This window comes from Lissotriton helveticus, chromosome 8, assembly GCF_964261635.1.
Source record: "Lissotriton helveticus chromosome 8, aLisHel1.1, whole genome shotgun sequence".
NCBI classification, from domain to species: Eukaryota; Metazoa; Chordata; class Amphibia; order Caudata; family Salamandridae; genus Lissotriton; species Lissotriton helveticus.
The window spans coordinates 233,999,384-234,009,676 of NC_136069.1; positions in this window are offsets into that span (position 1 = coordinate 233,999,384).

Consider the following 10,293-nt stretch of genomic DNA (forward strand, 5'->3'; position numbering starts at 1 on the left):
GTGCTCTGTCATACTGCCTGCCCGCCCCGGTCCGACTCGGTAACCAATACCGTTGAGCGGAGGGCGGGACAGGTACGAGCCTGAGCAATACACTTCCTGCTCCCTGCTGTTGACTCGAGCGGTTAGCGCTCTAGCCTTTAGGTCACAGGGGCTACTTAGCCACTCGTCGGTCAAAGCGCGCAGCGGTTGCGCGCAGGGGGGCGCCTTTAGACGCGCCGAAGACAAGCCTAAGATCTGCCCGTCTGCGCCCGTCCGCGCCAGAACGGGCCAGGGGCCATGGCTGATCCTGGTATATTATCCCAAAATCCTATTCCAGGACACATAACTTACTCCTCCAAGATACTGCGCAGCTTAAATAATTAACTACCTTTAGGCGCCGCCTGCATTTGTCAGTTACAGGTGGAGGGTTCCTTTTCATGCCGCTTTTGTCAATCTCAATTTTCTACCGAATTGCCTAAGCTTTCCAACATGTATAACCCACGCATCATGACAATCACCCCTATGCCAGTTACTGATATCCCCTCGCTAGGGAGGAAAAATATCTTATGTAATGTCAGATCTCTTTCCAAACACACTACGGAGGTTTGGGACATTATTTCTTCTCACCAACCGGAAGTGTGTTATCTGACAGAAACGTGGCTTAAACCACATTGCACTCCGGATATAACTCTTGCTATCCCTTGCAATTATAAAATACTGAGATTGGACCGCCCGGTGAAAACTGGTGGTGGAATCGCGGTGGTTTACAAAGAGGATCTGAGAGTCACTATTTTAGAGGAACTTAGTTCCGCAGATATTGAAATAATGGTTTTTAAAATTCAGGTATCTCCTAAAGGACATTACAGAGGCGCTTTAGTCTATAGGCCTCCAGGTCCCTATAGGAATTTTACTAACACTCTACTCGAACTACTTGCTCCTTATATCATTAATGACAGGGAGTTCACATTAGTTGGAGATTTTAACGTCCACACTGAAATTCCAGATTGTAATGAGGCACAAGCGTTATTAACAGATCTATCTTCTCTGGGTTTAATATTGAGAAACAGTGGACCTACTCATCGAGCAGGCCACACCTTAGATCTAGTCTTCTCTAATGTCCAGCCTGTATCGTGCCCGCCTGCTACTCAGGTGAACTGGACTGGCCACTTCATTGTGGAATTTACCACTCCTTTTCAGGCACAAAACCTCTCTTACCCCAGCACCTTGCCCTGTAACCGGAGACAGTGGCACAAAGTCACCCACTCTACCTTTGGAGAAAAGTTTATCCCCCCTATCTTTCTACCTTCGGATGATATTGAAATTGCCCTTGTTAAATTTGAAGGAGAAACTAGGAAAGTCATTGACAAAATTGCTCCTCTAGAGCTTTTTAAATCCAGGCCTGCAAAAAAACAAGAAGTTTGGTTCTCCGATCACTTGAGAACTCTGAAACAAGGGGCTAGAAAATTAGAAAAGAGATGGAGAACCTCTCATCTTTTGGAGGATAAGAAAAAATATTGGTGTGCACTGTCCTCGTATCATAAAGAAATTCGTGGTGCTAGGAAATCATACATTGCATCCCAAATACAAGAGGCTGGAAACTCTTCGAGAGTTATTTTTCAAATTTTACAGACTTTTGTTAAACCCCAAGCATGTGAAGCCCCTGACATGGCATCTCAACAGTTGTGTGAAGACATTTCATGTTTTTTCACTAATAAGATCGATAAAATTTATGAAAAAATAATTTTGACAAATCATGCCCCATTGACCATTACAGAATCCTTCCCTGATCCTACAGAATGCATACCTGTTGTACATTCGCTGGACGTTTTCCCTCCCATATCTCTGCAAGAAACATCTGATCTTGTAAAACTAATTAAAAGCGGGAGTCCAGAGGATACTATCCCTGCCAAACTAATGCCCACACTCGATGAACATCTGTGTTCAACGATCAGTGAACTAGTAAATATTTCACTTATCTCAGGTGCTGTTCCCAAAGAATGGAAAAGGGCTCTTGTCAGACCCATAAGGAAGAACACCGCCCTATCATGGTCTGACTTGACGAATCTTAGGCCCATCTCCCTGCTACCTTTTGTGGGAAAAATCATAGAAAAGCATGTTAACCATCATTTATCTGCACATGTGGAACTGGTAAAGGCCTTGGATGAATCCCAATCGGGATTCCGCCCCAAATACAGTACAGAATCCACTCTTTTGTCTGTTACTGATGATCTCCATGCCTACCAGGACAAGGGCTTCTCAGTCATCTTGGTTCTATTAGACCTATCAGCAGCATTCGACACCGTGTCCCATACCATCCTGACGCAACGGTTGTCGAACGCTGGCATTCAGAACAAAGCTCTTGACTGGCTAAAGAGTTTCCTGACTGATCGCACCCAGAGAGTCACCATGGGTGCATATCGCTCGGTGGAAATAGAGATCTCTAAAGGGGTGCCACAGGGCTCATGTTTGAGCCCTACTCTTTTTAATATCTATGTGGCACCCCTGGCAGGAGTTCTGCATAGATATGGCTTTATCCCCATATCATACGCAGATGATACACAGCTCCTTTTTCCCTTTAAAACTCTCACCACGGAGGTCAGGAACTCTTTTTCGACAGGCATGAAAGAAGTGGCAAAATGGATGGCCACCAACTACCTCCAATGCAATGTCACCAAAACGGAGATCATGCTATTTGGAGAGGCTAAAATACTCTGGACTCCCGAATGGTGGCCGTCAGAGCTTGGAGCAGTCCCTGAACCCAAACAGGTTGTGAAGAATCTGGGAGTCAGGTTTGATCATGACCTGTCATTTAAACAGCATACCAACTACATATCGGGGATCTGCTTCCACACCATTGGACTCCTCCGTAAGGTCTTTCCACTTCTACCTGATTCAGTAAGGAAAACGCTTGTACAAGCGTTGATCCTCAGCCGGATTGACTACTGTAACGGTTTGTTACTATCAGCCAATGAGGGAGTGTTGGATAAACTGCAGGTGATCCAGAACACGGCGGCTCGCCTGGTTCTGAATGCCCCTCCGAGAACAGCTTCCAAACCTCTCCTGAATCGCTTACATTGGCTTCCAATCCGACAGAGGGTCAAATTTAAAATATGCTGCCTGATCCACAAATGTCTGAATACACAGGGACCAATTTATCTAGAACGAAAATTCACTCCTTATGTTCCAGTACGATCTCTTAGATCTAGTAATAATCTCCTTCTTGTGGTCCCTCACATAAAAAAAGTAAGACACGGAGGCAGAGCTTTGTCTACTACTGGCCCTAAGCTGTGGAACAAGTTACCTCTGGCATTAAGACAATGTAAAGAACATCTGACATTCCGTAAACTTTTAAAAACCGTTCTTTTTAAAAATGAAGTCTAGTTCATTCCCGCATTATCAATGTGTTGCTGATTTCTGGTCAAAAAAGCGCAGAGATACTCCTGTCGGAGTGATTCAAGCGCTATATAAACTCCTAAATAAATAAAATAAATAAATAAATCTGACCCTGTGCCTCATGGGAACAGTCCAGCCCGAACTGCCAAGCCATGCCTTCCCTGGACCGGCTTCTGGCATTGCAGCCGTCTTCAGCTGGGCTTGCTTGAATCCAGTGGCAAAGTGAGCAAGGGACTCACGTCTGAGCATACCCTGCCAACTTATCGCGAACAAAGCAAAACCAAAGGAAATGATGGATGGAGCGTTGACAATACAAGCACTCACCCCCAGTCAACTGATCTGTGTTTAATCCATCACCATTCTTTAGCCCACTCTGCCACCCCAGTTCAGCCATGTCCATATGCAAATCAGTCTGACCCTGTGCTTCATGGGAACAGTCCAGCCCGAACTGCCAAGCCATGCCTTCCCTGGACCGGAAACAAGCTTCACAGGACCGGTTTCTGGCATTGCAGCTGTCTTCAGCTGGGCTTGCTTGAATCCAGTGGCAAAGTGAGCACGGGACTCACGTCTGAGCATACCCTGCCAACTTATGGCGAACAAAGCAAAACCAAAGGAAATGATGGATGGAGCGTTGACCATACAAGCACTCACCCCCAGTCAACTGATCTGGGTTTAAGCCATCACCATTCTTTAGCCCACTCTGCCACCCCAGTTCAGACATGGCCATATGCAAATCAGTCTGACCCTGTGCCTCATGGGAACAGTCCAGCCCGAACTGCCAAGCCATGCCTTCCCTGGACCGGAAACAACCTTCCCCAGGACCGGTTTCTGGCATTGCAGCCATCTTCAGCCGGTCTTGCTTGAATCCAGTGGCAAAGTGAGCAAGGGACTCACGTCTGAGCATACCCTGCCAACTTATGGCGAACAAAGCAAAACCAAAGGAAATGATGGATGGAGCGTTGACAATACAAGCACTCACCCCCAGTCAACTGATCTGGGTTTAATTCATCACCATTCTTTAGCCCATTCTGCCACCCCAGTTCAGACATGGCCATATGCAAATCAGTCTGACCCTGTGCCTCATGGGAACAGTCCAGCCCGAACTGCCAAGCCATGCCTTCCCTGGACCGGAAACAAGCTTCCCAGGACCGGTTTCTGTCATTGCAGCCGTCTTCAGCTGGGCTTGCTTGAATCCAGTGGCAAAGTCTGCACAGCTGCACTGCCGTAGCGGGCAGCTGCAACAATGGGGGCAGTTTTGATAGAGTCCCAATGGGGGCTAGAAAGGCACAATGGTGCCAGGCCCTTTACTTTGTTCTCAGCTGTGCCACACCAGCACGGGCAGCTGCAACGTTTTTACCTATTTAGACAGAGGGCACAGTGAGTGCCAGGCCTTCTTTGCATCACAGCTGCACGGCAATTAGCGTCAGCTGCTACGTTCAGGCCAACATTTCTTTGGGGGGCATTGTTGTATGAGTTAGGAGTGAGATACACTTCTCTGCCCAGTGCAATGGTGCACATGGATTTTGCTGCATTGGCAGCCGCCCTGACATTTGGGACATAGGGCATTTGAGTGCTCTGAGAAGGCCAGTTGGCCAGGGGGACTGTTGGGTTGATAGGGCGCCATGCCCTAATGTGATTTATGTGGTGCGCAGGTAATGTGCTTTATGCATAATGTGTTTATGCTTATGTGGGTAGTGCATAATGTGTCTAAGCTGGTAAGGCCTAATGCGTAATGTTTTTATGCTAATGAGGTTTGGGCCTAATTTTGATTTATTGCCTAATATCATGTTATGATATTTTAGCATGGTGTATAATGCTAATGTAATAATGCTTAGGTCATTATGGTACCAGTAGTTACTGGTTGTTTTTTGCATGTACTTACCTGTTCTGATGGCTCTGACCGTGGCACGATTGGCCGGGACCAGTATATAATCCCCTGTGAATATTGCATAGTGCCAGTTGGCACAGTGTAAATGTGTGATTACGTTTCTAATGTGTTTATGACAATACAAAGGCTATTTATTGATATAAGCTTGTGTGGAGTTTCTTATGTGGTGTGTTTAGTGTGTTGCTGCTGTGTGTGTGTGTTGCGCAAACGCTTTACACATTGCCTCTGGGATAAGCTTGACTGCTCGTGCCAAGCTACCAAGGGGGTGAGCAGGGGTTATCGTCAGTGTGTAACTGCCTTGCCTTGACTAGAGTGGTGGTTTCGGCCTAGCTTAGGCCAACCAGAAATCCCATTTCTAACACCCCCTCCCATAACCAAACCCAGCCCTCCCAATTTCAATGCAACCCCTCCCTGGTGACATCATTGAGGTGCCTGAACTACCCACTAGATGCCCCTTTCCATGGAGGTTCCCCTTACAGTGTAATGAAAGGCGAGTGTAGTGGCGCATCAGTGTGCTGGACCACACAATGTGAAAATGGACTCGCCATTGTCCTTTAATTGTCCTACATCAAATTCGAAAATTAAACATTTTCTTTGATTAGTACATATTAGTTCTGACATTACTTTTCTAACTATTTGACGTTATCGGATTCTTTGTGATGCGTGACTACAGTTGTGTTTGTTTCATCCCTGATTGCTGAACCATTTGAAATGGTTAATATGATCTGACCTTGGAACCAGTGCATACACAAGAAAAGCATAATGTTGAATGGATGGATATGTGGAATGAAATCCAAGCGGGGCTAACATTGCATTGGGTGGTATTTCATATAGCAAGTATTTCAGCTTTGCTTGGCCAATGTCAACATCATTTAGCTTGCACTTCTCCCTATGATGTAGGTTGGATATGTGTTTGATGTATGCAATTTAGCTTGCACTTCTCCCTATGATGTAGGTTGGATATGTGTTTGATGTGTGTAAGTAAGATATTTGTATAGCCACACATGGATGGTGTTAAATTGTCATACCTTTGTACACATTTTTATGGACATGTGTCCATTTTCGTTTATGTACCTTGCATCTATGTTATCTAATGTGTGACAAATGCTGTTACTGCTGTGTTTGCTTTTATGACTTGCATTTACACATTTCGTACATATGCATTGCACTTAGTTATGCCATTGATTGTCCCTGATATACTTCAAGCCACAGGTCATGTACGCCTAGAGGTTTTGAGAAATATGCAAAGTTGACCTTGGCACAGGGCCCCAGCCTTTCATGGGTCCCCGTGGTAGAGGCATACATACCTTTTCTGCAGAGACTCTTTACATTGTGACCTTTGAATGCTTCTCACTGATTATTTGGGACAGGGCTGGTTTTCTCGGGGCGCTGTACTCCGTAACACGAAGGAAGGATATTGTGGGCCCCACCCAACATACGCTGCAGATCTGGAAACTGGCTAACTCCCGCCTGGGCTGGGCAAACAGACTCACTGCTATGACACCACTATGGTCTGCACAAGAGTTGGGCATGCTCTGTCGACATCCTGGATTTGACAAGTGGGACATGCTAGGTATTTCGGTTGTAGGAGATCTGATTAAAAAAGGTAGGATTCTGGGGTTTGAAGAGCTACGGGTAGAGTATCAACTGGCACCTAGTGAAGCCTTTCGATACTTGCAAATCAGGCATGCATTGATGGCGGCATTTCCTGATTGTGCTGACATTCCAGAGTACTCTCCCCTAGAGGATCGCCTACTAGATGGACAACTGCGAACTAAGGCGATTTCCCTCACATATAGGAAGCTTAGTAATCAGATGCCGGACTCCTTTGTACAACTCAAGGAAAAGTGGGAAAAGGATTTAGGGGCTATAGAAGAGAAGAAGAAGACTGGAGGCAGGCACTGATGTCACCGAGAGAGGCTGTCATTACACTTAGATACCGACTCATACAGCTCTGTATATTACACCGTTTATACTTAACTGGGGTTACTCTGGCAAAGATTGGTTCAAGGCCAGACGACTTATGTTTTAAAGGGTGTGGGCAGTCTGCTAGCTTCTATCATATGATATGGGAGTGCCCAATGATGCAGAACCGATGGGATAGAATAGTGACGCATCTGAGATGTGCCCTAGATAAACCGATTGACCTGACGCCGCGTCTAGGCTCCTGAACATCTGGGAGGTTACGGATCTCACGGAGACAGAACAGCAATTTGTAACACTGGGCCTAACGCTCTTTAAAAGGGAACTTGCTAGGGGGTGGGGAATTGATTTATGGAGTGGAGTAATTTGCATATCAGTATATGGTCTGTCTATTTTGCAATAAAAATATATTTTTTTTAAAAAGCAGATTATTTGGAATATCATTAACCTGTCATTACCTTTTAATGTGGGTGATGTGTGAGAATCCATTACAGAGATTTAACAGAGAAGGTGTGTTTCAGTTTTATGACACATCCATACAGATGTATTTTTGATATCACATATCACAACAGGACCTATCCAGTGAGTAATGTGAGGGTGTCAGAGAGATCAATAGGTGTGATATTGATGAGGACGTGCTGTTGTGTGACACAATTTAATGAACACATCACTACCCCTAATTATGGGATGTGAACACATGTCGACTTTTGTAGAATGGGCTTGTACAGTGTCAACGGCCTGGCCAAAGAAGGCATCATAGAGCTGTAAGTGGATCATACATTGAGAACAATTCTGAACACGGGCCCACAAAATATATTTTACCCAGGGACTCCTAACACCTTGCCAAATCCATGGCGAGGCACCTATTTGCTGAGGAGTTGCTTGAAACTGGTAAGAGTATAGCTTACTATTGGTTGTATTCACGACAGTGTGGGTTTTGGACGTCATCAAGCAGGAACAGCAGCAACAGGACGTGTATGATAGGCACCAAGGCAGCGCAAGATGTGTGAAACTGAGTACACGTGAGGTAGAGCCTTTTATCCCTCCTTATCCGCATGGTAAGATGTTGTAGTTGGACTGCCACAGCCATGTCAGTGGTAAGACACATCAGAATGTGGTCGGCGGCAACACTGGCGGTCCACCCTGCGGCAGACACATTAGTCTATCTTGCCACCATTGTGGTCGAGATTTCTTGGCGGCAGGATCGCAGTGGTCTTTTGTCTATGTAACCGCCTGTATTGCAATAGGGTGATCGGACCACCAACGGTCCGGCAGGGATTCCTTTGTTGATTCAACGGCAGTACCATGACCGCAAAACTAAAGCATTATATTTCAGGGATGAGATCATGAAAAGTGAATTAGGATGGGCTGCAAGTTTGAGAACGTTGTTGCTAATGACAGACAAGCATTTTCCTTGGACTCTACCTCAATCATAATACCAGTGCACATATTGAAAAAAGATATGCATTTGAGAATGGAAACTATTTCGGGGGCAAAGGATTTTGGTTACATCCAGACAAAAATGCTCACACTACTTACCTTGGATTCATGACAAAATAATGTATCATTTTCCTATTTATCGGCAGTGGTCAATGTGGTAATGAGGTATGAAATCTTAAGATTTAGGATTGATTTCATCCTTTCTATTCTCATAGTGAGACTGCAAAGGGACTAAAAGAAAATGCAGATGTTAGTAAATGTGCGTTAAAGATGAAATGTACGAATCAACATGTTTTATAGGATTGCTTGTTTTTCTGAAGGATAAGCAGACATGCTTAAAACCTATTTTAAGGAAATATGGAGTGCTGACTTGATGGGAACCTGTGAAAGTTTTTATCAGATACGCAGTTTTTAGATGTGGCATGTGCAATAGGTTGGTTTTATTGGAAGTGAAGAGAAATTCCTTCTTGGTAAAATGGTGTTGACTTCTAAAGCCTCATACTTTGGTAGGGTTGTTGTTTTATTGTGTGTTTTGAAAGAGATTTTGATATACATTTTACGGTTTTATATATAAAATGTATGAGGATTAAGTCAAATGTTTTACAGTTCAAAGTAATTTTAGTGTAAAACGGAAAGACTCAGAGGGCCATATGTATCAAATCCTCTGGTGCGAGTTTCAAATAGCGATTTTTTCGAATTGCTATTTGAGAATCACAAAATGCTATGTATGTAGGATTTGCAATAAATTTTACGAATCCTACATATTCCTTAATTGCGAGTCTCAAATTGCGGTTCGCAATTAAGGAATTCCCAGTTTGTGATTAGCAATTAGAGAATCGCAAATTGAGAATGCAATTTCAAGGTGCAAAGGGACACCCTGTTGCACCCCTGAAATAAGCATGGGTGCACATGTGTCCTAAGGGCATGTATGTGCTTCACATTGCACTTTGAAAAATGGAAAATTTGCAAATGAAAAATTGCAAATTACCACCAACTTGAAGTTGGTGGCAATTTGCGATTCCTTAAGGCCAAATTGTATTCCTTAAATACAATCCTTATTTTACACGCATATTTGCCTCATACATACCACTAAGCAAAATTGCGATCGCAATTTTGCTTGATACATATGGCCCTAAGGTTTTACATTTAGAAATGTATGTTCACCAGCAGACTCGACTACAGGAACGCCCTCTACTCAGGAACAACAACCAAGCTCCTGAGACGACTACAATGAATCCAGAACGCCTCGGCACGACTGATCCTCGACATCCCCCGACACAGCCACATCACACCCCACCTTAGAGGCCTGCACTGGCTCCCAGTCAACAAGAGGATAAACTTCAAACTCCTCATCCACGTACACAAAACCCTTCACAACGCCAGACCAGCATACCTCAACGACCGACTCAGCTTCTACAGCCCCACCCGCTGCCTCCGCTCTGCCAACCTCGCCCTCGCCACAGTTCCCCGTATCTGGAAAGCCACTGCCGGCGACAGATCCTTCTCCTACCTCGCCACCAAGAAATGAAACACCCTCCCTACCAACCTACCACAGACCTAGGACCTGCTGGCCTTCAGAAGACTCCTCAAGACCTGGCTCTTCGACCAGTAGCAGCTCACGGGTATTTTGCGCGCTTTATAAATGCATTGATTGATTGATTGATTGATGT